The following is a 26,098-nucleotide window of genomic DNA, read 5'->3' as shown; positions in this document are numbered from 1 at the left end:
CCAGCAACTCATCGACATAATACATGTAGATGCCCCCTCATCAATAATTGTTCGATGAACAGTTTTGTTGAGGGCTTTCACTTGAACAAGGAAAGCTAGTTGAGCCGGTAACTGAGGATCGTATCCTTTGTGGTCGAAGGATACAATATTGGAATCCTTAGGATCAATCCCACCAATGGCTGATAACAAAGCTTGCCTTTGGGATGGGCAATTTTGTAGTACTTCAAGAGTCGACATAGTGGATGGCGATTGGGCCAAATCTTCCACTATGTTATAATGCTGTGCCGCTCTAGCGCGGGGATTAAATGTCGACTTGTGTACTACTCCCTTTGGCGGTTTTATTGTTAATTCAGGAATGGTAGGTGGTACAACTTCTGTCAAAGTCGTTGTCGAACTACTTGGTTGATCTTTATCCTTATCATTCGACAGCTGCGGATTCCCGTAACCTTTGTTCCTTGTCGAAATCAAAGCATCATTCTGCTGTTTCGGAATCGACAACATTAGCACTTGAGACGGGGAAGCATTTCCACTTTCAACCAGATTTGCTCCTGGATTTGGAAACGGATCAGTTAACACAGCTGAGGTTTTCGAACTTTTAAAGAATCTCTTAAGCTCAGCTTTGTATGGACATTCTTTTGTCCAATGATCCTCATCACATATGTGACATCCTGCAGGGGGTTTCCTATTTCCAGGAGGGTTTGAAGAAGATTTTTCAGGTGATGATTCATCCTATTTCTTCTTCTTCCCTTTGCCTTTCTTCTTGCTTCCTGGTTGTTTGGTTTCTTTGCCCTTATCTGTCGATACGACATTTACTTCCGAAGCAAGAAGTTTGTCTTTTGCATTTTGATCCGAAATCTTACGGGCCTTCTTGGATGTAGCCTTTGTCGATTTCGTGTCTGTTGTGCCAATCACGCCATCGCCGGCGTGAGAGTCATTGTTCGATTTAGGAGGAGGAGGAATCGAGAATTCCGGTCTAGGGGCATCAGGTATTTTGTCGTAGAGCGTGCCGAACTGAGTATAAATCAAGTCTAAATATTGTGCACAAGCGATAACTTGCTCCTCCGTTACGACTCCCCCCTTTGCCACATCTTCCGTGATGGAAGGTAACAATGACTTGATAAACCATTCAGATAATAGCTGACCGGGAACGTACGTTTTTACCATCCTACGACGACGTTGCCACTCATGTATATGATCAGATATGTGAGTGGCCGTTGTCTGTTTGAAGTTGGTAAGGAGTTCTGTTCCCGTTTCATACCTTATCGGTAATTGAAAATGGGTTAAAAAGGTTGTGGCTAAGGTACTGAAGTTGTCGAACGAAGCTCTAGGCAATTCAATGTACCATTTTGCCGCTGGACCCGTTAACGTCCTCTGAAAGAGGCGAAGCCTTATCGAATCATCATTTAGGGTGTTTGATGAACACCATAGATGAAATGTCATCACGTGATTCGATGGATCTTCACCCGGATTTCCATTAAATTTAGGAATATCTGACAGAAGTTTATGTGGAATCGCTGGCCACCAAGGGGCGTAAGCAATTGGATCGTTTGTTAACCGGTTTAAATCAGGTAACTCTAAAGTTGCCACGAATGGTAACTGCTGATTCAGATTAGGTGAAGCATACCCAGGGTAAGATGGGATTGCCTGAGCAGTTGGTCTTTGCATGCCAGCATAATGCATTTGATGCTGGTATGACTGATAAGGTTGGTGGACATGACCATTGTAAAATGGTTGATTTTGACCGTTTTGAATGTATGGCTGTCCACTGTTCGCAAAGATTTGCTGCTCAGAACCTTGGTATACTTGTTGGAGTTGTGGTTGTTGGTACTGCACCAGCCATGGTTGTGAAGCCATGTGCTGTTGTGCTATACTAACCGTTGGACCAAGGTGTGGGGTAATTGTACTCGTCTGGACCTGTGTCACCCCACCAGTTGGCGATTGTGGTTGAGTCACAGGGTCAAGGGGCTGTTGCATTACAACCTGAGAAATCTGAGGTTGGCATACAACAGGCAGCGTTTGAACTTGTGACACCGTCACAATAGCTGGTGTAGTCGGGATATTCGACATAGGTACACATTGTTGCATCGAATACACAACCCTTGGTTGTTGAGGTAGTATAGGTACCCAAAAATTTGAGGTCATTCCAGTATAACCTGAATATTGATGTGAAATCCTGTATGGATATCCTCCCGGAGGGGATAATGAAAGGGCATACTGCCCCCCATACGGTGGTAATCCAGAACTCAAGGGGATTGTTTGCCCTTGGGGACTAGACTGCCCAAATTGACCTCCAAATGGATCAATTTGTTGAGACTCAACACAAGAGTTTCCGGATATTATTCCGGATGAACAAACAGGAACGGACCAGACTGTCGAAATAGCCCCTAAGTGGGCTCCTTCTAGCGGTTGAGAGCTAGTTGGGATAGATGGTATGCCGGCGAACATTGTCGGAGTGACGACAGGGAGTTCTGCTGTCGCTGTGTCAGACGACATAGTCCTAGATGTTGACGGTTGTTCAGACATTTGGAGTCTATCCAAAAGTACCTAACGATTCTACAAGAACTTCCACTGGTGGTAGACTAACTTCTGATGAAGAAGGATATAGAGTGATCCCGACTCCAAAGTGCGTTGGAGTACTTGTTTGAGGATATTCTACAATTTCTTCAATTGCAATCAGACCAGGTGGAAGGGGAAGACCGTCAGGTCCGTAAAATATTTCTGGTGCCGAAGAAGGGGTGGAATCGACAACGATAGATGTTTGAAGAGAAGGACTCTCCGAACCGGTTGTAGATGGAACTGGTTCGGTAACACAAGTGTTTACTCTCAGACTAGGATCAATATCACTATCCTTCTGTGGTTGTTGAACTTCTTCTGTAGAGGCAGGGTTTCCAGAAATGTTTGGAGTAACCGGAATCTCGGATGTCATTGGAACACTTGTTATAACTTTAATAGGAGATTTTGAACCGGTTAAACGAGTTCGCTTTGTCCATACTGGTTTCGATTCCGGAGACAAAGACGGTTGACTCGTAAGCCTCCGCGAACGACGGGGTTTCAATTGACTTTCTTCCACGATTGCGGATTACTCGATCAACTAAAATAAAAAGGGGAAGTATGTTTCCGAATTAAATGAATTTTAGACGCTTTTGACACAACTTGTTTTTTCAATTTTAAAGAGTCGAGAAAAAACAAAAGATGACTCTAGTCTCCTTCGATTTTTAATGAGCCTGAAGTGACAAGTGCTCAGATGGACCTTTTCCATTAAGGAGACTGAAAAGGAACGAAAGGGACTGCTCTGGAAATCTAGGTAGAGGGAGTACCAAACCAATCGCAAAACTGCAGAATACTTTTTACGGTACGGCAGTCAATCTTCCCGAATGCTGTGTTCGGTGCATTGCGATCAGTAGGGCGGCCGACACGGCTTCCTATGGATAAAAGGTTTTAAGCCTATAGGGGTCTCCCAATATATACTCGACGGTACGTGGGAGCACAAGTCCGTACTGGCACTTATCGTCTCAAAGTGGAGGAATCACCCAACCATCAGTGAGGACAACAGTTACCAGGCTTTACGACGCCGGAATACGTCTCTAGCCTAGACCTCTAAATGTTGTGCGTTAAGTTCCAAAGCGTTGTTAGATTCATTCAATTTATTTTAAGTTGATCTTTCTTAGAAGTTTGCCTTTTGGGATCACCACGAGATGTAGATGTAATTCCTAAAATGCAATCTAAAGATGATAAGCAAACTTTTTGTCAGGCCAGGTTAACTCCAGAAATTAATGAGCGCAAGAAAGAACTGATGATTTTATTCATTAGCCAACTATTATTTATATACATACATAAAACAGATCAGTTCATCTTCTAGATGACTGTCCAGTTCACCCATCCGTTTCGGATTAGGTGTCAACATTCCCCCCCTTAATCTGAAGGGATGTTGGTGAGTCGAAGCATCGTTCTGAATCTTTCAAGCTTTTCTCTTCCAAGCGCTTTGGTGAAGATGTCTGCAATTTGCTCGTTTGTGGAACAATGACGGAGATGGATTTTTTTGGCCTCAACATGATGTCGGATCATATGATATTTAGTATTGATGTGCTTAGTACGATCATGGAACTTTGGGTTCTTGGCCAACTTTATTGCAGAGGTGTTATCAATCATGAGTGGAGTTGATTGTATTTGTTTTACCTGCAAATCTTCAAGAATTTTCTTGAGCCACACAATTTCTTTCGTTGCTTCAGCTGCTGCCACATATTCTGCTTCTGTTGTGGAATCTGCTGGTACTGATTGTTTGCGTGATCTCCAGGAGACAGCTCCTGATCCAAGACTCATAGCATATCCTGAAGTAGATACCCCAGTTTCTTTGTCTCCATCGAAGTCTGAATCAGAGTATCCAATCAAGTTGAAGTCGTCCATCTGTGTATACTTGATTCCAAGGTCTTGAGTTCCCTTCAAGTACCTTAGAACTCTTTTTGCAGCAGACCAATGTCCCTCACAAGGCTTTTGCATAAACCTGGAGAGGATTCCAACAGCAAATGAAATGTCTGGTCTGGTAGTAGTGAGGTAGATGAGACTTCCTACAAGCTGTCTATACTTTGTTGCATCCTCAAATTCCTTTCCTTCAATAGATGTGAGCTTCAAGTTTTGTTCCATTGGAGTAGAAAGGGGATTGCACTCTGTCATGCCAAATCTGTTCAACAAATCTCCAATGTATTTCTTTTGAGAAAGAAATATGGACTTTGGATGTTGGGTTACTTCAATGCCAAGATAGTAATGAACATAGCCCAAATCAGTCATTTCAAAATTTTTTCCTAATTCTTTCTTTATGGATGCAATATAGATTTCATTGTTCCCTGTCATTAAAAGATCATCTACATATACCACAAGATATACAACTGTTTTGCCAACTTTCTTGACAAATAAAGTTGCATCATCATGATCAAAATGTTTGAAGTTGAGTTTCAGAAGATGCTCAGTTAGTTTTTCATACCAGGCTCGTGGTGCTTGTTTGAGGCCATACAAGGACTTCACAAGTTTGCATACTTTGTGTTCATGTCCTTTCACAGCAAATCCTTCAGGCTGGGACATAAAAACATTCTCTTTTAGATCTCCATTCAAGAATGCATTTTTTACATCCATTTGATGGACTTTCCAACCGTTCTGAGCAGCTAGTGCAAAGAGTGTCCGGATGGTGGCCCATTTTGCTGTGGGAGCAAAAGTTTCCTCATAATCGACCCCTTCCTTCTGTGCAAAACCTTTTGCCACAAGCCTAGTTTTGTGCTTGTCAAGTGAGCCATCAGCTTTGTACTTGTTCTTGTAGACCCACTTGCAGCCAATTGGTTTGGTTCCAAATGGAGGATCAACCAGCTTCCAAGTGCCATTCTTTATGAGGGCACCATACTCCTTCTGCATCGCTTCTTTCCATTCATCTGAGAAGCAGCTTCTTTGAAGGAAGTTGGTTCAAAATCTGTAGACAAGTTCAATTCACAATCATAAGTAACATCCATATCAACAGGTGAATTAGAGTTATCTACATCACCTCCATCTTGTCGGTTTGTATTTCTGGTTCCTGTTTTTCCAATTTCATCAGGATGAACATTTTCAAGTGTCTTTGTCAGCCACTTTGGGGGACCTTTCTGAGATGGTCCAGGCTGTTCTGTTGATTGAGTTGGGACTGAATCAAGATTAAGTCTCCCAATTCTATCAATTACATCACTTAAAGCATCATCCGTTGTTGGAGTGTCATGCAGGGGAGATTGTTCTTCAGAAGGAGATTCCACATGTTGATCTAGTATAGGAATCCCCCCTTCAAGATGTGGAATCTGATTATCAAACTCTTGGAATGATTTCGGTTTTGTGAATCTATCCAAGCGATCAAGTTGCCGCTCAACAACACTGTCAGATTTGGATGATTCAAGAAAAATGACATCTCTAGATAAAACAAACTTTTTATTTACTTCATCATAAAGGCGGTATGCTTTAGATGTGTTTGAATACCCAAGGAAGATACACTTACGACTTCTAGCACCAAGTTTGTTTCTATGTACCTTTGGTATTAAAGCATAATAGGTGGAACCAAATATCCTGATATGTTTTACCGAAGGAACATGTCCATACCACAATTCATAAGGAGTCTTGTTTCTTATAGCACTAGATGGACATCTATTCTTTATATATGCAGCACATAGAACAGCATCAGCCCAAAACATTGTCTTTACATTTTTGAAGAAAAGCATGGATCGTACCATATTCAAAATTGTTCTGTTCATTCTTTCATCTACACCATTCTGTTGAGGATTATAAGGTACAGTTGTTTGATGTTTAATCCCATGTTGGCGAAGATAGTGTTCAAATTCATTTGATGTATATTCTTTTCCATTATCAGTGCGAATAGACCCAATATGAGATTGTGCATCATTTTCAATCCACTTATGAAAATTCTTGAATGTTTGAAAAGCATCAGATTTGTTCTTCAATAAGTAAACCCAACACATTCTGGTGTAATCATCAATAAATGTCATGATATATTTATTTCCATTTGCAGAAGGAACAGGCATTGGACCACATAAATCTGAATGAATAAGTTCAAGCTTCCTATGTGCTCTTGAATGTGAATCATGAAAAGACTGTTTGTTGTGCTTTCCTAGAATGCAAGCATCACATTGTTTATGTTTTCTAGGAATTGTAGGCAAACCAGCAACACCATTTTTCTTCAACAAGCGGAGACTATCATAGTTTAAATGTCCAAATCTAGCATGCCATAATAAACTTGATGGAAGTGTACCTTCATCATGATGAGAAATATATGAAAAATGTTGTGCATGAGCAGAGGTTCCTTGCAGTTTAAGAATTCTTTCTTCTTCTATACCCCTCATGACAAGTGAATGGTAAGATGCCTTTCTTACCTCAAGCTTTCCATCAAACATATGAATGGAGTGACCTTGCTGGCGGATGTGAACCAGGGACAACAAGTTTCTCTTGAGCTGTGGGAGATATAGAACATGATCCAGAAGAAAGTCTGGAAGACCAGGCAGTTTAAGCCTGATTGTGCCAAGCCCTGATGGCTTGATTTTTGACTGATCTGCAAAGTATACTGCTCCATCAACATTGTCAGTAAAATCTTCAAAACATTCTTTCCTATGAGTCATATGACAGGTTGCTCCTGAATCAAGCAACCAGTCATTTTTCGAAGAAGCAAGTGAAGCATTAAACAAGTCTTCATTTACTCCAATGTTACATTGTGCCTCAATATAGTGAGCGGATTCAGGTGCTTTACCTTTGTCTGTGTCATCAGTTTTACCTTTCTGCTGATTTCTTCTCTGCTCAACCTTGTCCCATGGTAGCTTGCATGTAGAAGCATCATGTGATCCATTTCGTTTGCAGCGAATGCAATGCATATCTGCCTTTTCTGCTTGAGAATGTCTGCCCCCCCTGCCTTTGAAGTATCTTCCTCTTCCTCTTCGTCCACCTCTTCCTCTTGTAGAATCTTGAGCAGGATGCTTTTCTTTGTGAGCAAGGCAAACAGTCTCTTCAGAAGATTCAGGGACTGTTTTCTTTCCAAAGGCTTTCTCTCTTTCAGCAAACTTTTTCACAAGAGAGTCAAAGGTTATATCTTTAAGATTTCCATTTGCTTGTAAAGACTCAAGATAATTGGAGTAGGTAGGATAGAGTGCTTTGAGAAAGGCAATAAGAGAGATATCCAGCTCAACCTTAGTGGATTTAATATCATGCATTATAGACTTTATTTCAGATGCAAGAGCAAGAGGATCATTATTTTTCAGTTCAAGAGTGAAGAGTTTAATCATGAGCTGAACAACTTCAAGTGCAGAATGTGTATCATAGAGTTCTTTCAGCTTTTGTAAAGCTTCAAAGGCAGTGGAATAGGATGAAATATGACGACTTACTTCCTCATTTACAGATGCTGCGATCAATGCATAGGCTTTGCTGTTCTTGTTTTCCCAAATGGCGAGTTCTTTGTCTGATGTGGGCTGCACAGGGTCTCTGTCTTCTTCTCCGACACACACTCCTTTCCACAGCTCATTGTATATGAGGGTGTGTTTTACCATCCGAGACCATTCTGAATAGTTCTCCTTGCCAGTGAGAACTATTCCTACCATAGAAATGATTGAATGCATTCTGTAAAAAAATATCTCTGCCAAAAAACTTCTGTTGAGAGAGAAAAAAATCCTTATATGATAGCCTTATGCATTTTATTTTTCTTCTAACATTTCATCAGCATATCATCAGCATTTCTTATATCACCATTTCTTTATATCACTTCCACAATATTATGTTTTGAGAAAAAAGGAGGGCGCTCAAGGTATCTCTTCAACATATATCACTGCTACAATGTTTTGAAAAAAGAGGGCGCTCAAGATATCTCATATATCACTGCTACAATATTATGTTTTGAAAAAAGAGGGCGCTCATATATCACTGCTACAATATATATCAATGCAATTGAAAAAAAGCACAAGGATCACTTCACTATATCAGTTCACTTCACTGTATTATTGTTTCAATTCCCGCAATTTCAAAGGCCACTGACAGCAAAATCTAAAACGCACCATACACAGTCTTTGAAGTCACATACAGTTCAAACACATGTAGCAGTTTAAAATGCACCAGGTCACGACCTTAAAAGACATTCAACGCAGAACATATAACATTCAAAGTGAATATTATTGGCTTAACTCAAACCGCAACTCCATCCCATACCTCACTGCTGGAACTCGTGGACTCATAGCCATGGCATTGCCGCAGATAGGCTCGATTCTGAAAGAGACCAATTGTATTGTTTTTGAAATAATAAAAAAATTGCGATGGCAGCAATACCAAGTTTAAATCCCTCAAACCCAGAGAATTGTCATCAGAGAACTAAACTCAGGTTCAATTTAGGCTTGAAACAATGGCAGTCATCGGAGAAATGGACACCGAATCCTTCGTTTCTCTGCTCCGAAAGATCATCGGAGAGAGCAAATATGTTCAAAATAATCCGCCTGATCTTGTTCCAGAGGAAGACAGAGTAGGCAGACATGTATTGGAAGCTCTACAGCCTTATGGCGTCGAAAATGGCGGTCCTTTGATCATTCAGCATGTAAGCTATCTGAAGGGACGAGGGAATATAATTGTCGAGTATCCCGGTACAGTGGACGGAATGGCAGTGTAAATCCCTCAAACCCAAAAATTATTGAAAGAAAATTTCACTTGAAGGCGGCACCAAAATGCAAGTAAACATTTCAGAGCCGAAAGATTCTGGAAAAAAATCACACGGTTTAAACGCCTCGGACTCAGGCCAGGCCAGGGTAACGGCTCTTTGTCTGGAGATGCATTCAATTAGAAACGCATCAACGCTTATGCGCATTCAATATTAATCACTGAGAACAACGCACATTCAGCAGCATAATTATGGATAGTGCGCAGTCTTCAGGACAGAGGCGCAGTCTCTGGCAGTCAGAGAGCGCAGGGCATTCAGTAAAAATCAGAAACGTATTGCAGTCAGGGAATCGCTCAGGATGAGGCAGCGCTCAGCAGGAGTTACACTATTTTGGGACCTGTGCTCTGATACCATGTCAGGCCAGGTTAACTCCAGAAATTAATGAGTGCAAGAAAGAACTGATGATTTTATTCATTAGCCAACTATTATTTATATACATACATAAAACGGATCAGTTCATCTTCTAGATGACTGTCCAGTTCACCCATCCGTTTCGGATTAGGTGTCAACACTTTTATCTCTTTTCAGCAATGAAAATCCTAGCTACAAGGGGAAAAGAAAGACACAATCTTTTCTCAAAGAGCAAAGAGCACACTGTAAATGCACTTTTTCCTAAATCAAGCCAAACAGACTATCAATATGCAAATGCACATATGCATGTATTTGTTTTCACTTTCTTAATATTGATGCCTAAAAAGAAAGTTGATGTACACATCTGAATTTGCTTTCAAGTGACAAACACAAACAAGCTTCTTTTCGAAATCAAAAGGTAGAGATGATTACGACACTTTATGATTTTGAAATAAACACTCGTTTCGACACTAGAAAGTGACAAATTCAAACCAAAGGCAAAAGTAAAAGCATAATCGACTGTCAACAGCAAATAAACTTTCTCCTAAGATCAAAATCGACACTTAAGACAGATCTAAATCCAAGGATGACAGTGTGACTATTCTACTCTTTCAATGGAAAACTGTAAATGATGTAACAAACACACAAAGAACATCTACAGTCTTTTTTTACAAAGGAGGCAGAATTAAGGCAAAGAAAAGGGGTTTTTAAACAGACACACACTGATCACAGGCTGCAAAATCAGAGATAAAACTGAAAAAATGAAGCAAAGAACCTCAGCTGCATAGGCTAGGCTGATCAGCGCACCTGTTACACAGAGAAACTGGATTGCAGCGCAGGTAGCCCTCTCGGGAACTGCGTTGAAATGCAGAATCTCTTCACAGAACCTGCGCTGGGGCAGAAACGAGAATTCTATCCGGGTTCTGGGTCACGGTTTGCAGTTTAATCTATGGTTTTTGGCCGAGTAAAAGCAATCAGTAATGCACAATCAGAGGGTGGCTTTAAAGGAGGTGTAGAGCCTCTACTTTGCACTTGATTATCCATCATTTCCTACAGTTTTCCCTCATTCATCTCTCTCTTTTGCCTCATTTTCCTTGCAAACCAACCCAGATCATTACATTAGATGACTTTAAGCATGATTAAGGAATTTTGCTAATGTGTGACTGTTTTTTTTAGATTTTGACATATTTACAGGAATTCCGCAGCCATCTGATGATTCTGCAGCCATCTGATGATTCCACAGCCATCTGATGATTCCGCAGCCTTTTTGTTAATCTTAAGGTTCCACGTGTCATTTTGCCAAACGAGCCACATGGGCACTTAGGAATCAAGGTACTCGAGGTTCCTGTGCTATTGGTTCAGCCAGCCACGTCATCTGTACCTCCGATCAACGAGGGTCAATTTACAGTCAACAAAGGCAGCTTAACGGTGATACGTAAGCTGTTGGGTCACGTCAGTTCAAACGGTGATTTGTCCGTGTTACGCAGGTTGTGGGGGACATAATCCAACTCTGGATTCAATGCCCATAACGACCAGAACCTCCAACTCATCCACGAGGCTTATGACGTGTTATTGAACCTTAATTACGCATGACAGTTAGTTTATTTTTCAAGTTTTAGCTGTACGCATTAGGCCATCTTTCAGATGCCTATAAAAACTAGCGTTTGCATACGCTTAATGTTACTTTTTTAGTTGCTGTGTTTTATGAACTTGTTATAATTTTAGTGCGTTTTAAGACTCTGTTTTGATAGTGCTGTTCCAGCACTCTTGACTGTAATTTTCTGCACATGGAGTAATAGAAGCAGCGCTGTTCTGAAGTTTTCAATTCCTTGAGTCTTCTTTGGGTATTATGAATGGAGGGCCCCTGTTCATGACTGCCCTTGTTTAGTATTTCATGTTTATATTCTTGCTATTTCTTTATTTTCCATTCAACATTTCCTTTTCTTGAAACATGTACAGTTTAATTCACTTTCATTGTTATTTCATTTGCAGCATTCATTTTGACTGATCAATATTGTTCTTTTGCAGGTTTTTAACCCAGGATTGTTTTTGTGTTTATGTATCTGCTTTATATCTAGTGGTAGTTTCAGTTGACAGATTCTAAGTTGTTGCCTTTACTTTATTTTCATAGCTGATTTTTAGTTTACTTTCTCAAAGTTGTCTGCTAACATATGAATGATCTCTTTATCACAAATTGTCTATCTTTTAGAGATCAGAATACTAATAACTTACAGCTGGCTTTGAGTACTTTTTAGACTAATCTTTAACTACTTTCTAATCGTGCTTTACACAGTACTATGTGTTAGAAGCAGAGAGTTAGAAAGAGCAAAACATTATAATTAGTCTTTAAAGTAGATTTTTCTCATTTTTGATCACTTTTCTAACTCATCTTTAGCTACTTCCTAATCATGTTTTACACAGTACTATGTGTTAGAAGCAGGGAGTTAGGAAGAGATAAACATTATCATTGGTTTTTAAAGTGATTTTCTTACCTTTTATTTGCAGCAGCATGAATGGTGTCTAATGCCATTAGAAAGTGGTTCTTTGCTTTCAAGTCATTTCAAGTTATTTATTTCTTTCAAGCTTTTCCTTTTCAGCAAGCAGTTAGAAACCACTAATCACACACTCTCACTCATCTAGAACTCACCTTACACACACTATCACTCATCTGTTTATAAATCACCACTCCATCTTAGGAAGATAAATTAACCACAAACAACACCCCAAACGACAAAAAGCTCTAAGAGGTTGCTTAAGTACATATAGTACACCTTCACTTCATCAGCTTACGAGCCCCGGGTTGACAATTAATGACATCAATTTAGGAACACTAAATTGACTAAACATTTTGGCGCCGTTGCCGGGGAAGTGAAATTAAGTAGCCATATTCTTAGAAAAAAAAAACATAAAATTTCAAGGAAAGAAGTTGATAACCTATCAAAGTATGCTCTCCTCTTGCACTGCAAGGTGATCTGGAGGATCAGAAAAGAGAAAGTTATTGATTTGGTAGTTTCTTGACTATGCTCTCTTCTTGCACCTAGAGTGAACTGGAAGATCAGAAAAAAGAACTATTAACTTGACTTGAAGAAAAATAATAAAAAATGACATGCATAGAGCTAGAGATTCTAGAGGAAGGTTTTTAGCTAGAGCTCGAAGTTCAATTTTTACAAGTCCATCTGCTTCAAGGGATAGACAAGAGACACCCCCCTTATCTCCAACCGAAACTCCTAGTCCTAGAATTCCTGGAATTCAAGAGCCAAGAGTTGACTCTCCTACACCTTCTATTGAATTTGAACCAGGAAGAGACTCTTCTCTTTCTCCTACAGAAAGACCAATTGTAATTGAGGAAGTGGAATCATCTGAAGAAGAAGGAGAAATCTCTTCTCATTCGCCTTTTGTAGAGGAACCAGAAGATTTTGAAATCCCTAGGAGAATCATCATGGCAGAGGAAGAAGGAGGTGGTAGGGGTAGAGGTAGAGGTAGAGGAGGAGGAGGAAACAACAATAACAATAATGGAGGAAGAGGTCCCCTTGGAGGAGGAAATAGAGATGGGGATAATTCATTTGGGTTTCCCATTGTTAATGAGGATTCCCGAGCCACCATGAAAAACATATCACTATCTGTCCTCCCTAACTTCCATGGGTTAAGGACTGAGGACCCTGAAACATTCTTATTCGAGTTTGAAGTGGTGTGTCGAACTTATGACTACCTGGATGACTCTCAGAAACTCAAATTGTTCCCTTCAACACTGAAGGATCAAGCCTTGAAATGGTTCATGGGGTTACTCACTCAATCCATTAGGACTTGGGATGAAATGAAACAGACATTTTTGGATAGGTATTTGGACTATTGTATGCCTACTAATCACAAGGACGAGGTTTTTAAAATGATACAAAAAGAAGATGAGAGCTTAGAAGATTTACTTGAGAGATTTCAATATAACTTGAAAAGAGCAAAAATGAGTACCTTGGATGAAGAGACCTTAAAAGCCCTCTTATTAAAAGCCATTAGGGATGAATGGATAGACATCTTAAACATGATGGGGAAAGGGGATATTTCTCAACTTTCACTCAATGATATAGCAGAACTCTGTATCCATCTCTCAAGGGGCAAATCAAAAACTCAAAAAGGGCCTAGAGATCCTTCTCTCCTTAGGGCAAATAAATCTGCAACAGGATCAGTGAGTAGGGCTGAAATCGGCAGTATGCTTGATGAATTTAAAACTGACATCTTAGGGAGTCTTAGTGAACAACTTGATACCCTTAAGATTCACAATAAACAAAAAGCAGAAGCTGAGGCTTTGGCTATCTTTTGCCCGAAGTGTAGAAAGAAACATGCTTTAAGGGAATGTCCCTTAGATGCACACGTTGTAGAAACATGTGTAATTTGCTCAGAAACTCATGAGACCAAGGATTGTCCTTCAATTCCTGGCCTCAAAGCAGTCTTTCAAGAGGATCCAGATACACTTGAATCTCTCTGTTTTATTGCAAGGAGACCTTGGCAAGGACAACAAAATCAAGGGTTTAACAACTCTATGAATTCTCAATCCCAACCAAATTGGAATCCTTGGCAACAACCTTGGCCTCAACCTCAAAATGCTTTTCAAGCATGGATGCAAAGCATGCAAAATCCTTATGGGAGATTTGCTCAATTCTACCAATATCCTCCATCATTTCAGAATCAGCAAGCCCCACAACTTCCAAACCAAGGTCAACAACTATCATTGCCATACCCTCAACAACAACAACCTCCTCCACAAAATCAAAATTCTCAACTATCACTTCAATCCCAGCAGAAATCAAATCAACTTCCCTCTCAGCCATTACCAAATCCAAATAATAGGAACCCTCAAAATGCTTACATGATGGAAGGTCAACCATTCCCTACCTATATGGTTGTTCCTCTCAATGAAGTACAACTCAGATCAGGTAGAATCTTAGATCAACCTTCTACAAGTGTTCAACAACCAAGCATTTCTGAGGAAGAATCTCTCAAAGTCAATAAAGGTTCTGAAGTATCACTTCAAAACCAAAATATCCAAAAAGAAAAAGAAAAAGAATCAACCTCTACAACTCCCATAGTTGAGCAACCTACACCTTTAGCTACACCTCCTTTTCCTGAAAGATTGCAAATTGACAAAGGAGTGGAAAAGCAGATATGGGTGCCTGACTATAATTTCCTAGATGAATTGAAGAATGTCTGTATCAAGATCCCCTTGTTACAAGCCATTAAAGAAATTCCCATTCTAGCGAAGACAATAAAGGAGTTGAGTTTGAAGAAAACAGGAAAAAGAACCAGAGATACTAAAAGGATACATCTAGTTGGAAAAATTGCAGACATAATGATGGGTAAGATTACCATGCAAAAATATGTGGATCCCGGTAGCCCTATTGTCAAAACTCATATTAATGGGGTGGAAATCCCAAATACTTTGATTGACTTAGGAGCCGCGATCAACATCATGAGTAGACAGACCATGGATCAGTTAAAGCTTCCTAACCTTCTCTTTACACCTACTTTACTGCAACTTGCAGATAGATCAATCATTAAACCTGATGGTGTATTGGAAGATATTCCAGTCTCTCTAGATTCTTGGGAATATCCAGTTGATTTTATGATTTTAACTCCCAAGAACAATCTAGGAGGACATCCTCTTATTTTAGGAAGACCTTGGCTGGCCACAGCTGATGCTTTCATAAGTTGTAGGTCTGGGGACATGTATATATCGGATGGTAATTCCACCAAGAAATTCAACTTGTATCCTCCAGCAAAGGCAATAACAGAAATAGGAGAAGATGAGTGGGTTGATGATGAGGATACTATTCAACCTGTTCTAACCATCTATGAAATCAGTGAGGATAGTCAAATTCTAAATACATTAGAAAATTTTGAAATACCTTTAGAATATGACTCTACACAGTTTCAGTTAGATGCAGACATTGAATATCTCTCCTCTAGACAGATGTCTCTCTTCTCAATGGAAGAGTTTGGTAGTTCTACAGTTGAAATCCTTCCAGGAAAAACACTGAACATTAACAAAAACTTGGGAAGACCACAGCAAGAAGAATTAACCAAACTGTTGCAAAAACATTCCACTGCCTTTGCATGGGAATACACTGACATGAAAGGAATCGATCCTAAGACTTGTATTCATCACATCTATATTGAAGAAAATAGCAGACCCATTAGGCAACCACAAAGAAGGATGAATCCAAACCTTAGGGAAATCGTGAAAGAAGAACTCCAGAAATTGCTCAAGGTAAACTTCATTTACCCCATTTCAGATAGCCAATGGGTTTCTCCCTTGGTTATAGTGCCCAAAAAGAATGGTAAGTGGAGAGTTTGCATTGATTATCGAGAATTGAACAAGGCAACCTTAAAGGATCATTTCCCTCTACCTTTTATTGATCAGGTACTAGACACTTTAGCAGGTAAAAAGTATTTCTCATTCTTGGATGGTTTTAGTGGGTATAATCAAATTCAGATAGCACCTGAAGATCAAGACAAAACCACATTCACTTGTCCTTGGGGAACTTTTGCCTATCGAGTACTACCTTTTGGATTGTGCAATGCACCCACTACATTTCAAAGGGCTGTACTAGGAATCTTTTCAGATCTGATTCATGATTGTGTAGAGGTATACATGGAGGATTTCACAGTTTATGGTAATACATTTGAAGAAGCTTTGGAAAATTTGGAAAAAGTACTGGTAAGATGTAAGGAAACAAATCTTTGTTTAAGTCATGAAAAGTGTTTTATGATGTTTACTGAAGGGATTGTTTTAGGACATCATATTTCAGGAGATGGGATTAAGGTTGATAGATCCAAAGTTGAAGTCATCTCTAAGTTACCTGTTCCAAATTGCCAGAAGGATGTTAGGAGTTTTCTTGGGTTTACTGGGTATTACAGAAGATTTATTGAAAACTTCACTAAGATAGCATCCCCTCTTTTCAAATTGCTTACCAAGGACTGTGAGTTCAAATGGGATCCTGAGTGTCAATCTGCCTTTGAAGCTTTAAAGACTAGAATATCTGAAGCACCCATCTTAAGGGGGCCAAATTGGAAACTCCCTTTCCACATTTCTACTGATGCTTCAGATACAACTCTAGGAGCTGTTTTGGGACAAAAGGATTTGATCCCTTATGCCATTTATTACACAAGTAAGAATTTGACTCCCATTGAGTTAAATTATACTGTTACAGAAAAAGAGTTCTTAGCTGTGGTACATGCAATCAACAAGTTTAGACACTACATAACCGGCTATGAAACCTTTGTCCATACTGATCACTCTGCCATAAGATATTTGATGAACAAACCTGTCACTAATGGTAGAGTTACAAGATGGCTTTTACTCTTACAAGAATTCAACATTACTGTGTTAGATAGACCTGGAAAACAAAACACAGTAGCTGATTTCTTGTCTAGAATCCAAAACACTAATGAAGATTCTCCAGTAGAAGATAAGTTTCCAGATGAATACTTGTTTGCAGTGACTACCAAGACTCCTTGGTATGCAGATATGGCTAATTATCTAGTTACAGGGAAGCTTCCTCTACACTTATTTCCTAATGAGAAAAGGAAAATCATTCAGGAGAGTGCACATTATTCTTGGATTTCTAATGAATTGTTCAAAACAGGGCCAGATTGTATAATCAGAAGGTGTGTTCGGGAAGATGAAATGCCTGACATCCTTAAGGCATGTCATGATGAACCATGCGGCGGGCACTTTGCTGACAAGAGGACAGCCTATAAAATCCTTTCTCTAGGATATTATTGGCCTTCTCTCTTTAAAGATGCAAAGCAGTATGTTAGAAGGTGTGACAGCTGCCAAAGAGTTGGGAAACCAACTCCTTCAAATGAAATGCCTCTACAGCCTCAGGTATGCATCGAACCCTTCGAGAAGTGGGCTCTAGATTTCGTTGGACCAATTAATCCACCATCAAAGCAAAAGAAGTATATACTGGTTTGTACTGATTATGCTACTAAGTGGGTAGAAGCAAAAGCATTGCCTTCTGCCACTGAAAATTCAATGGTTCAATTTCTTTTTGAGGATATTTTTACTCGTTTTGGTGTCCCAAGGGAAATTGTGACTGATCAGGGCAGCCAGTTTACATCTAAATTGATGGAGAAGCTGATGGAGGAATATAAGATCAAGCATGGAACATCTACTCCATACCATCCGCAATCCAATGGCCAAGTGGAATCTACCAATAAAGTTCTTGAAGGCATTATCACCAAGACTGTTCATCTTCATAGAAGAGATTGGGCGGAAAGGCTCCCTGAAGCCTTATGGGCCTATAGAACTACATGGAAGAACACAACAGGACATTCTCCCTATGAACTTGTTTATGGGAAGGAAGTCCTGCTCTCCATTGAGTTCCAAATCAAGACCTTCAAGATGGCAGTCCAATTGGGAATGAGTCTCTCAGAAGCTCAAAGACACAGAATGGACCAGCTAAATGAACTAGATGAAATAAGGCAAGATGCAATTCTAAGGACCGATCTAGTTCAACACCAAAGATCTAAATGGCATGATCGTCATATCAAAGAAAGAAAGTTTCAGAAAGGAGATTGGGCTCTATTGTTTGATTCAAAGTTCAAAGACTTCAAAGGAAAGTTTCAAACTCATTGGCTTGGGCCATATGAGATTGATGAAGTCTTTAGCAATGGAGCAGTTCGAGTGAAAACTATTGATGAATTTCATACTCCTCTTATTGTGAATGGCCATCGCTTGAAAATCTACCAAAAGCCATTCTCAAAAGAAGAGTTTGTCAAGTTGTTTAAAGAAGATTCTGCAATCAGGTTGGTGGAGAAGAATTCTTCTCCTCCATCAGCCTAATCTTTGGTTTTTGAAAAAAAAGAAAAAAAAAGAAAAAGAAAAAATAAATGTATAAGCCTGAAAACCAATCTCTGATTGGCAATCTTATGCAGAAAACCTGAGGTGAAAATCAGGGTCACCTGACACCTCATGTTTTTCAAAAAAATAAAAAATAAAAAAAATTCTCTCTCTCTCTTCCATCTCATTTCGCCATTTCATCCATTTCATTCACCATCTCATTTATTTAATCACTCTCACTCCACCTCATTTCTTTCCATCCATCCATCCATTCATTACATTTCATTCCATCAATAAAGTCATTTTTTTAGATAACTGAAGTTGTTTTGTGCAGCCGGAGGGTATCATTGCAGTTTCCGCAGCTGTTTGGCAATTCTGCAGCCATCTAACGATTCCGCAACTCTCTGCACCTGCATAAAAAAACACAGTCTGTTTGAAAAGAAATTTACAGTTCAGAAGTCATCAACAATAAGTGGAGAAGAGTCATGCAACAACAATAAAACAATGAAGGGTTAGTGGAAATTGATCAAAGGCAATCCAAGCGCGGATCTGAGGTATGATCTAAATCTTAAACTTACGGTTATCTCATTTTGCAAAGTTTCCGGGGTTATGTTTCTTGCCATTTAATGTAATGATTACCAGTCTTTCCCATCATGCGACCAAAAATCCACGTATCCCCCACACTTATCGGTCATAATCCTCACGATTTTGAAACTCAATTGCGGCTGCTCCTCCATTAAGGTTTTCGTACCTGAGTGACGTAGACTACTGTACTACGTCTCTCTAAGTCATAATTCCCGCAGCCAAGTGTAAACCCATGACCGAAACCTAAGGACCTAACCGTTTCTACCCATCATTTCATAACCCTCATACTCTCGTATCATTCCATTCACGCTGTTTCATTTCCACAGTTCCCTTATTCCGCTGTGCTCACTACGCTGCTACCTCAGCCATACTCTGTTTTACTTCTTCCTCTCTGCTAATTCTGGGTATCAGTGAACGTATGTTACGGCTGTTACAGTAGAGCCGTAAACTTACTGTGTTAGGGCCACTGTTGAAGCCGTGTAACCTTTTTTCCAAAAGTCTTAGAACAGAGCCGTAGAGCCAATGGGTAAACTCTTAAGAGTAGAACCAGAGGGTTCAAAATTTCTGGAGGGATATCCTCAAGTTAAAGAAGCTTTGCAGAAAGCAAACTGGCTCCAATGCATCCAGAAATTCAGAGGTTACCACAAAGAGGTTATGAAGGCCTTTGCACGTTCCTTCAGAGACAAAGACAATCAAGTGGAGATAGGGGACCTGAAGTTTACAGTCACTGAGAGCAGTATAGCACAGGCCACTTCACTCCCACAAACTGGAGAAAGATGGTTCAAAAACAGATCAGTACAAGACCAAAAGTGGAAGCAAATCTTAAAGAACCCAGGTATGGATACCAGCATTTTTACAAAAGGGATTCCTGTTACTTATGTCAAGGAAGAATGGACAACTTTACTCTTATTAGTGCAAAAATTCTTTACTTGTGAGGGAAGGTTTGGAGTTTTATATGTTTACCATGCCAAAGTCATGATGCATTTCTTAGGAGATGATATTAACCTTCCATATTTTCTACTCTCAAGTCTTAGAAAAATGTGTTCAATTGTCCAAAGGAACCCAAGAAACATTGAATCACATCTGTATCATCATGGTCTTGTTAAGATGCTAGTTGAGGAACAGTTGAAAGCAAAAAGAGATACCTGGGAGAGATTTCTTGTGAGAAACCATTTTGAAGAAGCAGGAGAAACCTCTGTGCCTAGAAAGAGTATGTCAGGCGGAAAGAGTCGATTGTGCGGACACAACCAACCTCCCTAGGAGCCTAAGACTCTCTAGTGACAAACAAGACAAACAAGATCAATCCTTCTCTAAACATGCATTTACTATACGGGAAATCAAGTGTTTAGATCCTACCTGTAATCCAACGCTGTTGTAGCAGTCCAGCTCCGCTGATCCGGATGAGCTCCTCCTTCACTTTGAAACCTGCATACACTAACAATCAAACGATTAAATAGCACTTGATAATCTCATCGAATAAAACATATTTAACACATAGACCAAGGAATACATGAAACAACTCATAAATAACAAGTTATTGAGAAGAATGGACTCATTTGCATTAATAGGTAACAAAAGGAACAAATACAACCTGAGCCTTGGTGTTGTGCAAGTCCCTCCCAGGGTCCATCAAGAGTTCTCCTTTACTTTGACAAAGCTCACCCACTTCCAAATAGAACAAGCAAAGATGGCAATCTCTCCTCACAAGCTTCTAAATGGGAATCCTAATTCCTGCAGCATTTACCCTTAGAAATGTATAGCTTTCAACCTCCTCTCCTTCTGGCCCAATGCCTGTATTTATAGTGCTCAAGAGGAAGTTAATCAGGTCCACCATCAATGGAATAATCCCCTCTTTGGATGGGATAGCTCCCTTATTGATGGGATAAGTTCCTCTTTGGTAGGAGTGCATGAACCATCTGGAGGCGCTCAATACACGTCGAACAACCTTCTAGAATGCTCTAGAAATGACCACAAGTGACTTTTTAAAGATGAAACTTGCGCATTTTAACCTTTACAAGGGGACGCACCTGCCCCTTTACATACAGAGCGTCCAAAGACGCAGCTTTTGTGAACATTGGGTGCGTCCCCGCAGGTAAGATTGAGAGAACCTGCGTCCCCAGAGATAAATACATTTAGAAAGACTTTCTCTCTTTTTTGGAGTTTGACATGGAGAGCAGAGGCATAAGACTTGCCTAAGAGGGTAGCATGACTGTTGATAGAGTCATCCTAACTGTAAATGGTCATGGTGACATTTTTTAGTGTAACAGATTGCCCCCTAAAGTGCGAAGCCTGAAATAGATTAGGGTTTTGTATTATCTAGGAAGGGTGAAGCGCTTTATCATTTCAAGGATTATCTCGTGGAGAGCCTGGTCAGAACCTACAATTTTCAACACAAAATACATGTATAAGATTATATCATCACTGAGGTAGGCATTCCCATACTCAGATTAAAACTTTAACTAACAGACTAACTACTCTGATACAGGAATGATCTTGCAGTACATCATAATCATAGACTTTTGTAGACACAGTATGGGCGCAGCCATCTGTTTGTGATTAGTCTACTTAGATAATGAATACAAAACTCCTCGCAACCTGGATGGTAGAAACTAGATCCAGGGTCTTCATTTCTACTTCTCGAATTGGTACGATTCTAGCCATGCGAATAAATGAGTTGATGTCGAACATGGTAGAAACCACTTGATTACCAGTCGATGATGTAAACTGTTAACAAGCGTGAGAGAGACCACCAGTAATGTCAATGGTTCTCAAAGTACCCAGTACAATCCATGAGATGTGAATGAATGAGTTGATGTCGAACATTTCACGGAATCCTTTGATCGAAAGTCAATGATGTAAACTGACGTCAAAGGCGAGAAACCTGCCATTGATGCATGCAGACTTCAAGGTACTGACGATCTCTAAGTCATCTCTCTAGATAATGTGCTGATGTCGATAGAAAGTGACTCGTTGCAGGCAAGCCTGCAACACGAAATCATTGTTCAAGTTGAAGAAATGTTGCTGTAAGGACTGACTCAGGGATGGTCAAATGGATGACAAGTATTTTGCAGATGAAAGTTTTACTTGCAGACCTCTTGAACACATAACGACACGACAGATGGCTTGGTGATGAATAATTCAAAGTTAATCCCCGGAACCCGGTTAAAGACTTTCAAAGTGGTTTGATCAACTGTGAGGTAAGGATTTCCCAACCCAGGTGAATGAAAAAGTGTCGTGTTCAAGAGTGGTAATAAAGTTTCTTCTGAGACAAAAGGTAAAAAATAGGCTCATTCTTCTCTCTTTTCCCCCACCATTTCTGGAAAGTACCTCTTTATTTTAACAAGCTTGAGGAGGATAACATATGCTTGATTATAAGCTCATCCTTCGGATGAGTTCAACCTAGTTTTGATTCGAACCCTAGGAAGGAGTGGTTCGTTCCTGTTTGTAATTGAACAGGTCCTTTACTGTGAAATGTTTAACGAGCCCAGTATAGGAGAAACTCGGCGTTTTTCAATTTTAGAGAGTCTGAAAAACTTAAGAAGACTCCAAGTTGAACTTTTTCGTAGATTTGTGTCCCTCAAGCCCGAAAAAGTATAAAATAATACCTGGGGGAACCGCTTGATCTTGCGACCAAGGAGTACTTTCATAATTAGTGTCATTGACCTGAAAAGTAAAAAGCGATCAAGGACAGGTCGTTTTATTTCCGTATCGAGTTTGAAACGACAAAAACCCGGCAATCTTTTCTTGATTTTACGGTCAGAAAAGAGCTATAAGGGGACCGTCTTTTAATTCCGTTTTAACGAGTGTAAAAGAAACGCTCGGCAATATTTTCATTTTTTAGGAGTCAGAAAAGGGCTTAAAAGATGACTCTGATATTTTGGTTCGTGAAAAATGACAATTTTCCCTCTAAGTCCCTTTGTCCTGCACAAAAGCAACACATTACTCATACCTGTTTAAGATAGGCAAAAATACATCGAAAAACATCTTTCCATGGTGAAAAATGAACAAATTCATCCAAAAAACCTATAAAAAGACTTTTTACAATATCATTTTTACCATTTTACTGTTGAGGTTGAAAAAAGGGCTTTTGGCAAGAAACTTCCCGTGGTTGCTGCGGAAAATCCGACCGTCAGAATCGAACGCCGTCTCTTCCAGGTATTTTACAACATCCTACTCTTCAATTTCATCCGATTAAAATTGATTTTTAGGTTTTAGTTTTGTTTTTTGGGGGGGTTTAGGTTTCAAAATGCGCCCCTCGGTGGACGCAGGTGCCCTTCGGGTGACCTGCGTCCCCCGACTTTTTCCTATACAGGAAAATGGTCGGGGGACGCAGCCCACCTTCAGGCCAGCTGCGTCCGGACGCCCTGTGTTGTAAACGCGGGGTGCGTCCTCCGTGAAAGGCGGATTTTAAAACCCCAATCTCCACAAATAACCATTCAAATTTCCCCAAATCAGTTCTAATCATTGTTTCTTGGTGTGTAGGGCATTTACCATGTTGGATTGGAGAGAAAGAGAGCACGAGGACGTTGATTTAGCTGCAATTGAACATCAACCTTCCATTGATGCCCTAAAAGAATGCGGGCTATATAAATACTGGGCCATACCTGGCATGAGGGCTCAGGTGAGATTCTTAGAATGGCTGGTTGAGAGATGGAACGTTCAAGAGCAATGCTTTTACATAGGAGGGCACCAGCTCGAGATAGAGCCCTCTGATGTATACTTTCTCACTGGCTTGCCAAATAGAGGCGAGCAACTCAATCTAGCCGGGACTAGGCCGGGTGGCCAATCCCTTGTTAGTCTCCGGGAAGATTGGTGCACACCTGGTGCACACCATTCGAAAGGCGTGGAGATCAAACACATCTCTCTGCGTGAGCTCAAAGTTATAGCGTTCACGGTTACCAGAATTTGCGGCGCAGCCGCTTTACACATTGCTTCCGGGTCCCAAATGCGGATGGCAATTGACTGTTACCAAGGCACCATTTTCAACTGGTGTGATGCTGTGTCGGCTAATGTGAAGAGCCAACTGACTAAGGCAAAGAACGGACGACTGAAAACTTTTGGATATGGGCCTTTAGTCGTGAGCTTTGCCTTAGAGAGAGTTCCGATGCTGATCCCTCAGCAACTCACTGTTGATATCTTGGGTCCTCGGGAGCCAAAGCTGGTACGATGGGTTGCGGTGATGGCTCGGCATCCTGACGAGGGCGCGACAGTTGTTCGATTTTCTGATAGTTACTTTCACTGGTTGGAGGACCAGGTTTTCTTGATCCAGGACTTTCGTATGCCGGAGTAGATTTTCGACATGATCCAGACATGGTTCTTCCACAGGGAGAACAATGGGATGACAGAGGTACTTTATTTTTCACAAGTTTTCAAATTATGTATTTTTTTTTTTTTTGTTTTTATATATATCGTCTCAAAACTGACAGTAAAAATTTTCAAAATGCAGATGTTGGTCCACAGCGCCCAGCCAACCTCCGGCCTTTTGAGAGGAGACATCCAGTTGCACCGGTACCGGCCCCACAGGACGCGGCGGCTGCAGAGGTACTAGCTGAGTTGGAGCATGATCTAGAGCGTCTGACGGCGGATATGCCTGAGACTACCATGGATGATATTCCTATCAGGCTTCAGCGCTATGTAGTCGCGGTCCCTGGACCGTTTAGGAGATTTTTGCGCAAGGTAGCCCGTGCAGTGGTGTCGTATAGGGAGCACCACCAGTGATTGGCTAGTCACTTTGTAGACACATGTGACATTTTTGACTTTTTGTACTCTATCATTTTTGCCGATCATAAGGTGTTTTTCAACCTATGATCGAAGACGATGTATATTTTTTGACACACTCCTATCTATATATATATCACTATTACCGGCTTATCTTGTTTAACATATGTGATGAAATGTTTTTAAATTTACTTGCATGATTATCGTAAATGTCTGTCCAACATTCGAGAAGCAATTGCATCTGCTAATGTATTTAAAGACCTTGGAATATGCTGATATTCAATGTAATCAAATTCACGTTCCAAGAGACGCACTCTCAAAAACAACCTTAATAACACAGGATTTCTAATGGCATAAACTCTATTAAGCTGTAATACAACAAGTTCAGAATCTAACCTCACTATCAAACGTCGAATTCCAAATGAAATAGATTCGGATAATAATTCAACCACTGCACTGTATTCTGCAATGTTGTTCGTTGTTTGACCGAGGCTTACCCCATGCATAGAAACTAACTCGTCAGAGGGTGAATAGATAACCCAAGCTGCGGAAGAGATATTCCGTGTACTACGACAAGCACCATCAGCAAATCCAATGTATGTTTGGAGAGGCGTCGACATCTGCAATATCAAGAGTAAAACCAAGATAAGCCAGAATAACGACGAAAAACACACTCGCTAAGCTAAGCACACTGACTAACTAACAAGCATACTAGCTAGAAAGAAAACCTAACCTAACTAAAAATTCTCCATACCCACCATTTAAGCATAATACCTCTTTAGGTAAAGTCCATTTCTGGGTTTACCCAAAGAGTCCCCATCAAAATCAACCAGCTCATAAGCCCCTTTTGCTAGCTTTCGCTTTACAATGTAGGGCCCATGCCACATAGGAACGAATTTTCCAGCACCTAGCTTATCGTTAGCTTGATCATATAATAGCACTAGGTCTCCCTCCGAAAAACTTCGAGGGGTCACATTTCTATCATACTGAGCTTTCATTCGCTTCGCGTGAGTCTCGATTGCCAATGTAGCGTCACGTCGAGTCTCATCTAATTTAGCTAAGTATAATAAACGTTTCTCCTCTTCGGAAGTAGCTGGGAGTAATTCGACAGCCATTTGAAGTGATGGGATTTCGCATTCAATGGGTAACACAGCTTCCAAGCCATAAACTAGCTGGAAAGGAGTGAACCCTGTTGAATTTTTCACTGAGGTTCGGTATGCCCATAGCGCTGAAAATAACATGTTGTGCCAATTCGACCGATGAATACCAATGGTTCGTCGGATCATGATAACCAGAACTTTGTTGATAGACTCAACCAAACCGTTGGCTTGCGGATAATAAGGAGTAGAGCTATCGTGGCGCAAACCAAGCTGGCTTGTAAGCTCAGTCATCATGATGTTTCG

The sequence above is a fragment of the Pinus tabuliformis genome, chromosome 2_2 (genome assembly GCF_031772625.1).
Source record: "Pinus tabuliformis cultivar Carrire ecotype Pingquan chromosome 2_2, CPIR1, whole genome shotgun sequence".
In the NCBI taxonomy this organism is placed as follows: Eukaryota; Viridiplantae; Streptophyta; class Pinopsida; order Pinales; family Pinaceae; genus Pinus; species Pinus tabuliformis.
Note: the sequence above shows the minus strand (reverse complement) of the source record.